The sequence below is a fragment of the Cornus florida genome, unplaced genomic scaffold, assembly GCF_030987335.1.
Source record: "Cornus florida cultivar Cherokee Brave unplaced genomic scaffold, ASM3098733v1 CherokeeBrave_3.0.0_Hap2_Chr11, whole genome shotgun sequence".
Classification (NCBI taxonomy): domain Eukaryota; kingdom Viridiplantae; phylum Streptophyta; class Magnoliopsida; order Cornales; family Cornaceae; genus Cornus; species Cornus florida.
Window position 1 is genome coordinate 123,021,752 of NW_026775581.1, and position 16,224 is coordinate 123,037,975.

A 16,224-nucleotide genomic window follows, 5' to 3' on the forward strand; every position below is an offset into this window, starting at 1 on the left:
CTCCTATTCCAATCCATCCTTTTAAACTAAAATAAAATACATATTTAATCTAGCAAATAAAACTTACAATTAAACACACACCTCATCAAAATCAATTAACAAATAATTCCACACAACACTTAATTCAATTACACATAAACCAGGAAACCATCTAAACACATAGCCACGTAAGCACCTAAAAATAATAAAATAAATAACTAAAACAATAAGATAAATAATAAAATTCCAATTATATCCTTTTTAAATTAGGGGTATTACATTCTTCCCCCTAACAAACGGAATTCCGTCCTCGGAATTTACAAAACTCTGAATTATTTGCTTTTAAAATTCATTTCCGGTCTCGTGTGGACTCAGCTCTATCAGTACGAATGTATTGATTCATAACTTGGCAACCAAACCATGCCTCCTTAAGTATAGTTATTTATACTTTGGCAAATTAACCATGCCCCCTTTATGTATATTTAGTTATACCTTGGCAAATCAATCATGCCGACAATTCAACCATGTTTGTGGCAAATCAACCATGCCGCCTTAAGTATATTTAGTTATACTTGACAAATAAACCATGCCGACAATTCAACCATGTCTTTGGCAAATCAATTAGACCACCTTAAGTATCCTTAGTTATACTTTGGCAAATCAACCATGCCGACAATTCAACTATGTCTTTGGCAAATCAACCATGCCACCTTAAGTATATTTAGTTATACTTGACAAATCAACCATGCCGACAATTCAACCATGTCTGTGGCAATTCAACCATGCCACCTTAAGTATATTTAGTTACACTTTGGCAAATCAACAATATACCGATTTTAAACTTAACGATGAACTAAATCACACATAGTCTTAGCATGCATATCATACGCATAACATTAATTTAAAACCAACCAATCCAGATATACCAATTAAACATGTCCTTACATCAACCGGTTCACCTGACCAGACATTCGATGTCTTGATGTACTTTATAATCATCCGAGTACATTGAGAAGAAGTGACGGAAATTTACATCGCACTCACTCCGATAACATTAATAGAAACTAATCCTCCAGTACCTTAAGCTCTATCTGAGTATGGTAACACTAAGATCAACCCCAATATTTGAAGTTAACTTCCTTAATTTCCTTGGTAACAGCCAGTGTCATTATTATACAAGCTAAAACTCCAACTGCGAACTTAACAACTAATCAAAAAGTATGAATCTCTTATCGGCTGTTGAGAGTGTTCACTTCCATATTCCCTTCCACCAGACAAAACTTAATACAAAGTGTGAATTACCACTTTGATACATCTAAGTCGTCTCGTAATCCACTCTATTCATACGAACTGATATCCCACCAGTTCGAAATAAACCAGAATTGAGCTAATTTAATATAGAAACTAACCAACATCCCAACCAAAATCTTGACCCTTTTGAATAGTCAGCAATCCCTCAACTAATTCCGTGAAAATGCTCTATCATTTCCACTACAGTATAAAAAATGGCTGCAAGGATCTAGTATTCTCGAATGGTCCAGCTCGAGTATATTAGAAATTGTGTCAAAATCACTATGTCCTTCTGCTTACCGATCCTTCAAACATCTGCTTCATACCGTGAAGCATTTTGTTTTCACCAGGATGAATAAAGAACTAAGAGTTGTAAACCTTAGTCCTTACATCCTCCTTCCCATTTGTCTACAGAAAGTACCAACTGGTCTAGTACCACTAGCTTTCGTTTGCACCCATTGGTTAAATTGGAGCATCGTCAAAAGTTAACCCTGCAACTTAATCTATGCATCACCAGTTAGTGATAAACTTACCGATAATAAAATCAACCAGTAATTCCATTCATCGAAAGTCAACTCACTATGACTTTTTCACACACACCGTGCATCGCTTCCTTATATAGATGTTCGGTCTCACCTTCCTGTCCTTGACACACCCTACTTCCTAATATAAGTAAGTGTCAATTTGACTCATTGTCTCGTTTTAACTGAATATGGAACTTTTCCATCCTCCATATAGTCATCAATGTCGTAGCAATAGCTAATTGTCGTGAAATATGATCTATATAAAAAAAAAAAAAAAAAAATTCCATATTTTACAGTGTAGAGACTTTGGTTCCTCTCCCTATTGTAACACCGACAATCCCTCCGAATGACACACTCATGAATAGTGTACTAGTTAAGAATAAACTGATGAAGATTTAGTCAGTCCACCTTCCTCTCTCAGCGTCATCCCAAAAAGTACCTCAACCAGCACGAAATCCTCATTTTGTCTTGGTGTCCACTTCTGAAATTTCCAAGAAGATGTTCTGCACCTCCGACACCTTTGATAAACCATAGTGGCATTACAGTGGTCTTTATGTACCACAACCTCATGAATACCGCCACATTAATATCCACCATTATTAGGGCATTGTAAAAACGAATCCATATCTAGTATAAAGCATATCAAACTAATCGTTTTAGATTATTTGACGTGTACTGATAATTTAACTATCCCATCTGAAAACATACTATAATAAATCATGTCCAGGTCTAATAGATTGGCTAGATTTATGTATATCGACCAAATCCTATGTCCACATGCCCATAATCCTAGTGTAAATAGCGCTATTACTCCAAGTTATTAAACAATAGTTGGCTGATCACATATTTGTGTCCCCAACTAAACCATATTCCGAATCCTGAATAACTAACAAAAATGAAATTCGTATTACAAAACATAATATCACAAAATATAATTCAACTTAAAACATCATCCATTCTGGAAAAGAAAACCACCTTTGAACTCCTCTTGTCCAATTATTTTACAAAAGTTCCCTTTACAGTTTCGTAGACATGTCCTTGAACATAGCTTAATAGTAACAATCGATTGCCTAAGCAAAACCCCAAAGGGCTTAACCCTCATCCTCCTTATACGCGGAATGTAAATCGTCTAACGTGGCTTTATAAAGTAACCTAAAACATCACAACCTAATCCCCACACTCTCCGGAACATGATATAAAATCATTTCTTTATTTTGATAAGAACTCCATCAAATCCCTATCTCCAAAAGAGTACTTCATATATAACTCTCTTAGAGATGATATGCAAATTTAATTGTATGTAGATTGACCCATACTAACTCTACTAGTATCATTCACTATACTACTAGCGAACAGGATCACCCTCGTGCGATCCTTCAAGATTTAGTATCCTCTTTCTTGGATACGTTGAGATCTCCTTCCTTAGGATCCTCTTCGGATTCTTATTCTTCGCTTGTCTCCTTTTTGAGAACAACTAAAATTGTGTTGGCCCCGATATGCGGTGACCTAACACCTACACCTTAATCCTTCCTTGGCATATACTTTCCAAGTAATGCTAACCCTGAAACTAAACCTTCGATCCCAAGTTCTGCTTCTGACAAAGCACTCGATAACGTACTCCTTTAGGTCTTTATTGCTTTCGCCTTGAACCCAATCCTCCTCCCAGTGTCAACCACTCTGTATCTGCAGAATTCAATTGACATCCGCTCCGACTAACGAACCGTAAATAGAGTACAATGAATCCTAATATGGCTTTAAGTTTTAAGAGATGCAACATGGAAGTCTTATAACGAAAAACACTCCTAAGGACACTTGAACTGTGATACCCCTCGGATCCGAGACACGGGTTGATTAAGCCCAGGCCCAAATCCGAGGGATATCAAACAATTAAAGTATTTTAAATCGAACACAGAATAGAAAATTAAGAATTTAAATAAGGAAACGAAAAGAAATATAAAATTCTTCAACCATAAATAATATTAATTCAATCCTCCAAATCCTTCAAGGTTACAACTTGGGAATCCAACTAGTGGACCCCGAAATAAAACCTCAACTGAAAAACTGAAAGTAAGAATAATCCAAGACTAAAGCGTGAAGTGAAATCCTACGTTGCTGGTGAAATGAATGAAAGTCTCTGCTTAGCACAATCAAGCTTGAGACTGGAACCGTCCAATACCTGAAAAGAATAATAAAGGAGTGGGTCAAGCCCACGAGCAAGTTCTAATCTAACTGCAAACCATACAGTGACCCGATACGCAGATACACCGTAGACACCTCACAATATCTATCTAATCCATATATATAAATATTTCCACACTAAGGGACATTCATTGGTCTATAATAAGGGTCTCAACCTAAATAGAAGGCAACATGCGAATACGCACCCAAAGGTGGGCATGAGTAACTATTCCTAATAGGGTACACCTCAACCTATTATAACCAGCTACGCATCCACTGCATATACGCACCCTAACCAACGAGTCTGAGACTCAAGTTCATCTCGTGGTACCATAAACATATATATAAAGTCCGTCCAAAACTAGTGTATGTAGTTCAAATATTTATTAAACTGACATACAATAAACCAACTAGTTAGTCACTCAACTTATTCAATTGATGTGACTTAACTACCATCCATTAATCCAGGAAGTCATCCAACTTAGTTGCAATTGATCTGACTTAGTCACAATTAGGATTCAATATCTTTCAATCCATTCCATTAATCTATTAGGTTAGGTTTATGCGTTTTGAGCTAAACCGTCCCCAGTATGTTACCGTCCCATACCGGTACATACAATCCTCCATATCCATGTAAATTACAAAACATAAATAATAGGATAGTAATTTACAGTCTAAAACCAGTATCCAAATCATTGCAGAAAGGAGATTAAAGTTTTAGCAATTTAAATCCAAGAATTAAACCATGTAATTGCTGGAAACGGTTTAATAATTCACAACTAGCATCCAGGGCAGGCATAAATCAAATCTAATATATCAATGACTCTATCATGCATTTAAAATGAATTCTATAATCATATTATAGTTCGATACATTGCTAAAATAACTGCAGAATATTGATTAATGCTTTAGCAATTTAAAACCAAGCATTAATCCATATAGTTGCATAAAGGATTTAATACTTCAACAATTAGCCTCCAAAGCATGTATAGATCAACTTCAATACATCAATGACCCTATAATGCATTTAAAACAATTTTCCAAACATAATAGATCCCACTGGAAAATTCAAAAGTAAGCTTAATCATTTAAATCATCATCCATCCATTAACCGTATACAATGTGCATAAATTTTATGCGGTTTGTTCTGTTAATTTAGAATTAAAATTTAATCAATTTAGGGTCTTAATAACACCCAAAAATCATTCCTTAGTCCCTCTGTAAAGTTCCAGATCCATTCAAATAGTCTCCATGCTCCAACAGTGTTAAACAAGTCATAGAAAAACTAAAAAAAACCAAAACAGAACATAAATTGAAGAGGGAGCCTGCTCCAAATTTTGGGAGTAGGCTTTTTCAGCCTAGAGCCGGCTCTAGGAGTCCTTGGAGCTGGCTCTACTTGTGTGGGAGCCGGCTCCCACTTCTATGGAGCTGACTCTCACCTCTTTTGAGAGCCTTCAGTCCCCGGTGCTTCGTTTCAGCTTCTCTGCTCCTTCTCCGGTGTCATATTAATACCTAGTAGCATCCCAATGGCTTGATAACAACAATTAAAATCAATTACAGAACTTAAATTTGCTACCGAACTAACCCGCGTTAGGAACAAAACTGAAACTATAGTTCTATTCCAACCCCTCTATTCCTCTTCACAAACTGATCTTAGGAGTCTTATATCATCCCATTAACATCCCCATGGTTCATTTACAGAAGATAAAAGCAAGAGTCGTAACCAAAATCACAACAGATTTTAATATGCTTTAATGAACAGAAGTGGGAGCAACCATACACGAACTGTAAACAGATTTGAATTCAATGCAAACAGATCATCAACAAGCATATATTAAACACGTAAGTTTCAATTACTAATTAGTTAAACCCTAGAGACTATCTAGGTGCACAAAACACGAGCCAAAGGGAAAGAGAAAGATAAGAACTTGCCTGCAGTTTTGGACTCAAAACTTTGTCGCCGTCTTCCTAACTTCCGGCAACCACTAACTACCTTCTAGCCTCCTCTGGTTCTGGTCTAATCCATCAAAATCCTCCCTTAGTACTCACTGTTCTTCTCCTTGACAATTCTTATAGTGCCTCCGTTCATAACCCTTTGTGTTATGAACTAACTTCACGTTTATGTATTATGAATTATGATTGTAAACCCTAGGCTAAAGCATAATGGTTGTATTTATAGGTTTAACTCTAAAACCCTAATCCTTGTAATTTTAGAGACAGAGCCCTAATCTTAATCCTAGTCGGCCCATAAACAAAACCTACGATTAAATTCTATGTCGGCTACACTAGGTGATGTCCAAAAGAAACTGTGAGTCAATTAATGTATTTAAAAACTCACGTAACTTAATTTTAACAGTACAAGAATTATAGTAAGTTAATTACCTAAGTTTAAAACAGTGAATTACAAATAATACAATTAATAATTTACGAAAATAGACACAACAATTAATAATTTAATAAACCAAATAATTCACATAAAACCAATTTAATTCAAATTTCAAATAACCAATTAAACAAATGAAAAACAATAAAATAAACAAAAATGCAATAAAGACAATAAAATAAATAAAAATGCAATATAATAAATATTAAAAATGCCGAGACTATCCTTTTAAAATTAAGGATATTACATGAACCTGGAGTGTTCTAATACCAACTGTGATACCCCCGGATTTTCGGATGCGGGTTGGCCAGGCCCATGCCCGACTACCCGAGAATATCAAAACAATTAGCACTAAACGAACACAGAATACAATTAAGATAAACAGGAATAAATAAAATTGCTGAAAAGAATACTAAAATGATAATCCAGGAACTGAAACCTCAGAATAATTTTATAAATAAGAAACTATTCCGATACATTTAACTTCTTCAATTCTGATACAACTCAGGAATTCATCTGGTGGACCCCTAATAAAAATCCAACACTGACAAACGAATTGATGAACACTGAAAAACGCGCATTTAAACCCCTTAAGCTTAGGTATTCTGGACCCTTTATCTATCTTATTTTCCCATTTTATATTGATTTTGTATTATTTTCGTTTTTAGGTACTTATCTCCAAAATAAGCTAATTCAGCTAAATAAGAGCATAATTGAAACAATCTTGAGAAGAATCAAAGAAAGGAGCAAAGTGGGAGCAAAATGAAGCAAGTGGTGGAAATTCAGCAAGTTCGATCGATCTCAGGAAATATTCGATAGATCGAAAGTTCATCGACTTAGACATTTCAAGATGGATCCAAGCTCTTTTGTCATTATCCAAAGATCCCATAAATTTCGATCGATCCAACTTTGTTCCGATTGATCGAAAATATTCCAACTTATCCACTTGTACCACCACACCTACCACACTTGTCTCTTTCCCAAAAATATCTTCAAAATATCTCAGATTTGTCTTTATCCAAAAAAACACCGCCATAGAGGATCGATCCAGCTTAAGTTCGATAGATATCAGCTATGTTCGATCGATCTCACTACAAGTTCAATCGATCAAACTTCCTCAAGTCCGAGAAAATTTAATTTCCAGCTCATTAAAAGTTGTCTCATATCCAATCATTGGAAGAAATATTGGTGTACGAGCCCAGCTCATTGGTGGGTGACATTTTAACCTACCTATATCAGGAATACGAGCCATTTTCTTGATACATAGAGATACATACACTAGAGACACAATTTCCATATCATATTCTTAGTAAGGAAAAAAAGAAGAGAGGAGGCTAAAGACACAAGCTTGGAGTTCTTCTATCAACCAAGAAGAGAAGCAATATCTACCATGGAGTTAGCCCTTAAGGGTTGGAGGACACCATCCATGAGTGGCTAGACATCCTCTTGGGGCTAGAGTTAGCCCTAGGCATGCTTTCTACATTTTGATTTATGTATTTTTTAGGGGATTTGTATTGTGATACATGTTTTGACACTTATATATATATAGATCTTGTTTATTCAATGATTTGTGTAGTTTAATGCTTCCAATTGATCATTTCATTTTATCCATATGTCTATGTATGCTAGAATAGATGTTCATGTGTTTGTCTCTAGATTTTGTGTTATTGATGCATGTCTATGTGTGTTGATGCTATAGATCTAGAGATTGTCAAGACATAGTGCTTAATAGAATGCTCTTGTGGTTTATTTGATGGTTCATACTCATTTCTTGATGGATTGTGCATCTCCCTTAGTTTAATTAGTTTAATTGCATGTCATTAGCTTAATTGTAGTGTAGTTGTAGTTTAGATGTTAAATGGGAGGATAATCTATGCTTGTTGTTTGATGTTCCATACTTATGAAAACAAGTAGCATATGTCTCTAACTTTCTGATGTGTTTGGATTGTGAGCTTAAAGAAAAGATTAATGGCTTAGTTTGATATATTATGCTATCCACCATGTTGCTTAGACAATATATACTTAATTGGTCATCCATACTTGTTGGAACAACCACACACACACACTATTATTGCAATACATGTTTTCCCCTTTATTAATCATTCATTAAGGGTGTAGAAAAGCTATGCTTAGTGGTGGTCTCTAAATCCCAAGATCTCTCTCTTTTATTTTCTTTCTATTGCATTTAATTGTTTACTTTAGTTTAAATTGCATCGTAGTATAATTCAATCACCAACCAATCTTTTGATCACTCGACCTACTAACCCTAATCTCGATCCCACAACCTAATACGACCCACCAATCCCTTGGGACGATCCCTACTCACCCTAACTATATTTTTAGTGAAAGGTAGTAGTGGCAAATTATAAATGTAAAACTTGGCCACACTCATCTTAGTCAAACATCTCCACTTTTGCTAAGCTTTGGTGAACCACGACAAAAACACCAAGTTTTTGGCGCCGTTGTCGGGGATTGATTGATTGAAGGCAATGTCGTATTTGTGGAATCAATTAGGAATTAGTACTTTTTTTATCGTGTCTTTACTTTATTTTTATTTTCATTTTGGTTACTTATTGTGTTGGTTCTTGTTTGACTAGGTGCATTGAGCTAGAAGGTGAGCAAAGGAGCATTTTAAGGAGCTAAGCAAAAGCAAGGAAAAAGCTAAAATCTAAAAAAAATTGCAAGGCTAAAATTGAAAAATTGAATTGAAGTGCTAAAGGACCCTTTGTAAGTTCTTTCTTAACTCAATCTGTAGTTAAATCGTCGGCCCACGTGGAGGCTTATATTTCAATTCTTAAATAAATCATGAGCCCACGTGGATGCAATTTTATTATTCTTTGCATATTGTTGATAACATGGGAGTATAGGATCATTGTATGTGGATGAAGTTTGATAATTGATTTGTTGCGAAGGTGAAGTGATTGTTCAGTACTTGTTGTTTGTTGTGTTTTGTTGTGCATGCATGGTCGTAGATCATTGAAACCTACTTTTGTTCCTCTTAATTTTCATCTTAAATCTGTTGTTCGAAACCATAGGGGAAGAGGAAGTTCTAATCAATCCATTTCATCAATGAAAGTACATAATGAGGACCATGTGGAGGACCTTGGTCACATAGACCAACAAGGTATCATCCACCCCAATGTGCATCATGATAACATGCAAGTACCATTAGGCATGCTGAGGCCATTCATTCACCCACCACAACAACAAGGCCAAGTTCCATTGGGAATGCCAAGGTCAATGTATGCTCCATAACCTCTAATAGTTTAAGGCAATCAATGTGCCCACGTTGCACCTCCAATTGTTAATCCTCCCCTTGCTTTAAGATATCACTATGTGCCTAATGAATATAATGCACCCACATGCATTCAATTGCTACCATTTAGAGCACACCACTATAAGATCAAATCACAAACCATTCAAATGCTTCCTAACTATGACGGACTTCCAGGTGAAGAACCTTACAAGCATTTGGATAAGTTTCTTGAAGTATGTTCCACCGTGAGATACACAGACATGCCGGAAGAGGCCTTAAGGCTTAAACTTTTTCCATTCACCCTTAAAGACAAGGCAAAAAATTAGTTTAACAATCTTAGGCCTTTCTCAATAACTTCTTGGGTAGAAATGCAACAAGAGTTCTTGAAGAAATACTATACGGTTTCTAAGACCAATGCCATAAGAACCTCAATTCGAGAGTTTTCACACGGGGATGGGGAGACGTTCCATGAGGTATGGGAAAGATTCAATGAATTGCTTAGGAAGTGTCCACATCATGACATGCCAAATGACAATTAGTTCAATATTTCTTTGAGAGTTTATCCGATAATTACAAGGGCATAGTTGATGCTTCCATGGGTGGCTCTTACATTGATAGGCACGAGGATGACGTGTGGTGTCTTTATGAGAGCATGAGTGAAAATTCTTTGCATCGAACTTTATTTTCTAAGAATGGTAGGAATTCAAGTGGAAGAAAGAATGTTGGCTTACATCAAGTTGACCATTCTAATGAAATAGCCGCCAAGATAAAATCCTTATCTCAAAGGTTTGATCAATTCTTGATCAACCAACTCGGCAAATCAAGTATCTTCCATTCCTAACCATTCCCATCATGCATCCAATGAATCATGTATGACTTGTTCAAGTGTTTTACATTCTACTTCCAATTGTCCCCATAGACATGTGTAAAATGAGCATCATGAACAAGTCAATGCAGCTTTTGTTAATCAAGGGAACAATCCTTATGGCAATCACTATAATCCCAGTTGGAGGAATCACCCGAATTTCTCTTAGAGAAACCAAGGGGAAGGCTCAAACCCTTCCCAAGGTGGTTTTCAAGGGAAGTATGTTCCACCTCCGACGCAAAGCCAAGGTTCCCAAGGTTTTAGATCATCATTTCAATCACAAGGAAATTAATTTTCTAATTCTCATTTTCCTAATCAACCATCATATTCTCTAGGAAATTCTAGGAGTCCCGCTTTTAAAGAGAAAGTTTTGACCGCTCTAGGCACTCTAGAGGCGAACACTCAATTGTTTCATTCTCATTCTCAATCCATTGCTAAGCTAGAAACCCAAGTAGGGCAAATAGCTAGTACTTTAAATGCTAGAGAGAAAGGGAAAATGCCTTTGAATGCCCCACCTAAGCAACAATATGTTGTGGAGACTCATTCCTCATCGGAAGGTCACACAATTGAGCATGTCAATGCTGTGACTACCTTGAGAAGTGGGAAGATTGTGGACAACCAAATAGGCATGTCCAATGAAGAGAGTGAACCGGTGCAACCCAAAGTTGACACCCGTCCCGTTTCTTATCATATTCCTCATTCATTACATATGCATGATCATTCAAGTGAGAAAGTGTTGAAAAGCAATTTGAAAACTGATTTGATGAAAAGTAATTTGCAAAATTATTTCAAAACTTCTTGTGTTGAAGAGACTTCAAAGAAAATTTCTGAAAAAGTTTTTGAGCCAAAAGCTCTATTTTCGGATACCTTAAAAGGATCAATTTCAATTGACGAGCAAAAGGCCAAAACAAATGAAATTATGGATGTGTTTAGGCAAGTGAAAGTCAATCTTCCACTTTTGGATGCAATCAAGCAAATTTCGGCTTATGCCAAGTTTTTAAAAGACTTATGCACCCAAAAGAGGAAGAATAAGAGCCAAACACCTAGGAAAGTGGTCTTAACCAAGCAAGTAAGCTCAATTTTACAGCATAACACTCTTCCAAAGTTCAAGGGCCCCGGTTCACCTACTACTTCATGCATCATCGGTGACCATATCATTAATCGGGCTCTTCTAGACTTAGGAGTAAGTGTTAACCTTCTTTCATACTCAATATATGTCAAATTAGGCTTAGGAGACTTGAAACTGACGTCGGTGGTTTTGCAACTTGCTGGCCGATCCATCAAAAAGCCTAGGGGTATCATTGAGGATGTATTAATAAAAATTGATAAATTCTTCTTTCCCGTTGATTTCGTTGTCATTAACATGGAACCGGTCCCGAATCCTAAGAGCCAAATTCCCATTATCTTTAGCCGTCCTTTCTAGGCAACCGCGAATGCCAACATTAATTGTAGGACGGGGATAATGAAGATCTCATTTGGCCACATAAAGGTGAAGTTGAATATTTTTAATCCGACCCCCAATTCATTTGACAAGTATGAAGAAGTGAATGTTGTAGAGAAATATCTTGACCATGAATGTGAAGGAATAGAGTCTTTGCTAGAAACCAAAATTTCAAAAAGTTCATCTTCAACCCTGAATTCCAAGAAAGTTGTTTCAAAATCTTGTTTTGAAAGGGCATGGAAGCCCAAAGATCATTGTGACCAAGGACCTAAAATTTCTTTTAAGCATAATCCAACAAGTTCTCTAGGGAACCATTTGTTAGGTGAAGTTCAAAGTACTTATCACCCCATTAAGGAGGGGATGCACTATAAGATGTTTGATCCGGGCTAAAAAAGCCCAACGTCTTGCTAGAGACGTTAAATACTAGTACATTTCGTAGGGTGTCACAACCCTATTCCTCCCTCATTTTTATTTTAAATTTCATTTTTTGCGAAGTTTAGATATTTGCTTTAGGTGCATATACATTACTAGGAACTGTGATTAGGTTTGCATGCACTTTCATGTTGAAAATAAGCATTTTGCAACAGTTCAATCGATCTCCAAGGAAGTTCGATCGATCGAACATCATGCCTGCATCCAATCACCTCTCTGTCCAATCGTTCGAAGAAAACCTGCATATTTCAGCTTTCTGTCCCATTATTCGAACTGTTCCTAGATCGATCTTTAGTTCTTCGATTGATCCAACTTTATCTTAGATCAATCTGCAGTCTCAACACTTAGAAAAATTTTGAACCTGCATCTACCCTCTGCAAAAGGCCTCTCTGTCCCATCGATCGAACATGTCTGCAGGTTTTTGCATGTTCGATCGATCGGAGTTTTTCTAAGATCGATCTTGGAGAGATTGATCTCTGTTCTTTGATTTACTATTTTGATTTAAGTTTGATTTTTGTTTTGAATTTTAAATTTAAAAAAAAAAATCCCAAAAATATTTTCTTTTCTTTTCTTTTATTTTATATTTCAAAAATTCCAAAAAAAAAAATATTTTATTTTATATTATTTTATTTTATATGCCAAAAATATTTTATTTTATATTATTTTTGTTTATTTTTCAAAAATCCAAAAAAATATATTTTTCATTTTTAATTTTCAAAAATTTAAAAAACTTCAAAAACAATTTTGTCTTTTAGTGAGGAAAGATCATTCAAGTTCGATCGATCTGAGATTTTAGTTCGATCAATCGAACTGGTAACGGAATGTTTTTAAAAATCAAACCTAGGGTTATTAGATCGATACCACAGATCGATCTAACACCCTCATCTTCGTCCCTCACCGCTGCAACTCACTTCCCCACCTCCAGCGAACCCTCTGGCGACTCCATCTCATCTCAAATCTCTCTCCCTCATCTCCGATCTCAGATTTCATCTCCCTCTCATTTCATCTCTCGGTTCTGGGTAAAATCCGAGATCCCTCTTTTGATTCAAGCTTTTTCTTCATGAATCCATGTTTTATATGTTAGATCTATGATGTTTTGATGATGAACCTTGCCATTGATGAAGCTTTGAAGCTATGTATATAAATGTATATATACGTATATATATCGTTTTATATTTTTGGTTTTAATTCTTGATTTTGGGGGTCACGGGCCATGGAAAGTGACCAAGATTGTTGATTTGTTGTGTAGAGGGGCTCATAAGCTTGTTTGTAAGGCCCCTGTGCCATCCATGTCACAGATCTATGACTTTTCGAATTTCACCTTACAGTTCGATCGATCGAACTTTTTCTCAGATCTATCTGTAACAGATCGATCTCACTTATTCAAGATTGATCGAACTTGCATCGATCTCACATTTTTGTGATCGATCGAACTTCACAGATTTGTATCACACATTTCATACACCATCTCTTGTGTTTCATGCTATCTCATACATGCTTAATGCCTGTGTTTTCCACATTGGATGCATTCCATACTTATACTGTCTAGCATGCTTCACATCATGTCACTTATTCCTTGTCATTTGCATAAATTCATGTTCTTTATCTGTTTTGTCTATCTTATTTGACATACATGACTCTATAAACTGTGCTTTAAATCTTTATACCGGCACTGACTTGTTCTGCAAGTTTTCCTTTTATTTTGTAGGCCATAGCTAGGGTCAAAATAGTTGCTCGTGGACATTATCACTGTAGAGTCAAGCGGAGATTAGACGACCAGGCAGGTCCATCTCATGTCCAGGACCCCATTCCCGAGCCAAAGCCAGAGTAGATTTAGGAGGAACCAACAGAGCCTACTCCACCTCAGTCTCCATCCGCTGACAACAGACTACAGTTTTCGACTGAGACCATAAAGCAAACTCCTACGTCGTCGGAAAAATGAGTAGCCGTCTCTGTTCAGCACGAACAAGCTCTAAGACCTGGAACCGTCCTTTACCTGAAAAATAATAGTGGGTCAATCCTACGAACAAGTTTTATCCTAACTACAATCCAAAGAGAGACCCGATACGCAGATACATCCTAAATGTCTCAACCATATCTATGTAAATATATATATATATATATATATATATATATATATATATATATATCAACACTACAGGACTCTCACTGGACTATGATGAGGGTCTCAACCTGAATAGAAGGCAACATGCAAAATGCACCTGAGTGGGCATGACTACCTAAGCCTAACAGGGTATACCTTAACCAACATAGCCAGCTACGCATCCTACTGCATATACGCTCCCTAACCGTCGACTATGAGACTCAAGCTCATATCGCGATACCATAATTATATATATAAATTCCATCCAAATACAATATTGTGTCAGTCAACTGTTCGTCGTCCAGACACTACATATAATTAGGATTTAAATGTTTTAATTAAATCCCTATCCTTCCTAATACAGAAATATAAACAACCATTCAATATGTCATTCAACTGTTTTAGTTGACAGGACATGCAACCATGTAGGATTTAACTGTTTTAGTTAATCCATTCCGTATGTATGAATGGGTAAGAATTAGCGTTTTGATCTAATCCGTCCCTCCATATGCCACCGTCTCATACCGGTGCATATAATGCAAATGATCCATAAATGATGCAACACCTCATACAGTAAATCAAATACAATCCACATAATCCATATAACTGATGAAACATAATTTAAACAGTTCATCAACCAAAATCTAAAATAACATCCCTGTAAATTGCTAGAACATTATTTACTAGTTTAGCAAAGAGAACCCAAGCATTTAATCCACGTAATTGCATAACAGAGTTTTAATATCTCAGCAATTAAAATTCCAAAATCGTAATCTATATAATTGCAGGTTAAAGTTTAATACCTCAGCAATTTTAATCCAAAGTAAGCATAAAACAAGTCTGATAATTAAATGACTCTATTATGCATCCAAAACATGATTTATAAATCATACTACAACCCATTAAATTGTTAAAACAAAATAAAATAATTTAATCCTGTCTATCCATTAACAGTATGTAAGATCGGTTAAACTTTCCAACTGTTAAATCCATGAGCACAAAGACATTAATTATGCAAGGTGGGCTCTAATACAACATAATATAATGTTTGGAGTCTATGCTACAGTCCATTAAATTATTAAAATAAAATTTAACAATCTATTCCTTCCTATCTATTAACCGTATGTAAAATTGTTTAATCTTTGATACTGTTCAAATTATTAGCACACAACTAAAGATTATGCATAAAAGGATTTTAATTCACTTTGAATTAATATATAGAACCCTTATTAATATTCCAACACAGTTCCAAAAACCCACCTCGTCCAAACAGTGCCCTAAACTGTTGAATATGCGTTTCTGGGCGAGAGTAGGCTCTCACAAATTGAGAGCCTGATCCATTAACATGGGAGCCTTCTCCATACACTTGGGAGCCTTCTCCATATTCTTCAAAACTGCTAATCTTCTTCACCTCCAGCGAAGTTCAGAGCCTCCACATTGTTTTATTTAACTATCTAAGGTTCAATTTATGTCCTATAATTAATTATATGTAGGTGTCATACATCATTGACATGAATTAAAACTAGTTTAAAAATCAACTAAATCATGATTAAAACAAGAATATGTATAAACCATTAAACCTTTTAATTCAATACATTTAAATTCACTACAACCATACTTATAAGATCAGTTTTAACATTAATTAAAACCCTGGAGACTACCTAGGCATGCACAGAACACAGGCCAACGGGAGAGAGAAAGAAAAGAACTTGACTCTGTGGTTTTTGAATAAAAACCTCGTCGCCGTCTTCCTAAGTTTTTCCGGCGATCGT

General features: G+C 35.8%; 2 pseudogenes; both read right to left on the reverse strand.

Annotated features, from left to right (window-relative positions):
- LOC132282039 (squalene monooxygenase SE1-like) overlaps positions 1–16,224 on the reverse strand; it is a 98,069-nt pseudogene that overhangs the window by 80,941 nt on the left and 904 nt on the right.
- LOC132287533 (small nucleolar RNA R71) lies at positions 10,035–10,133 on the reverse strand (annotated as a pseudogene).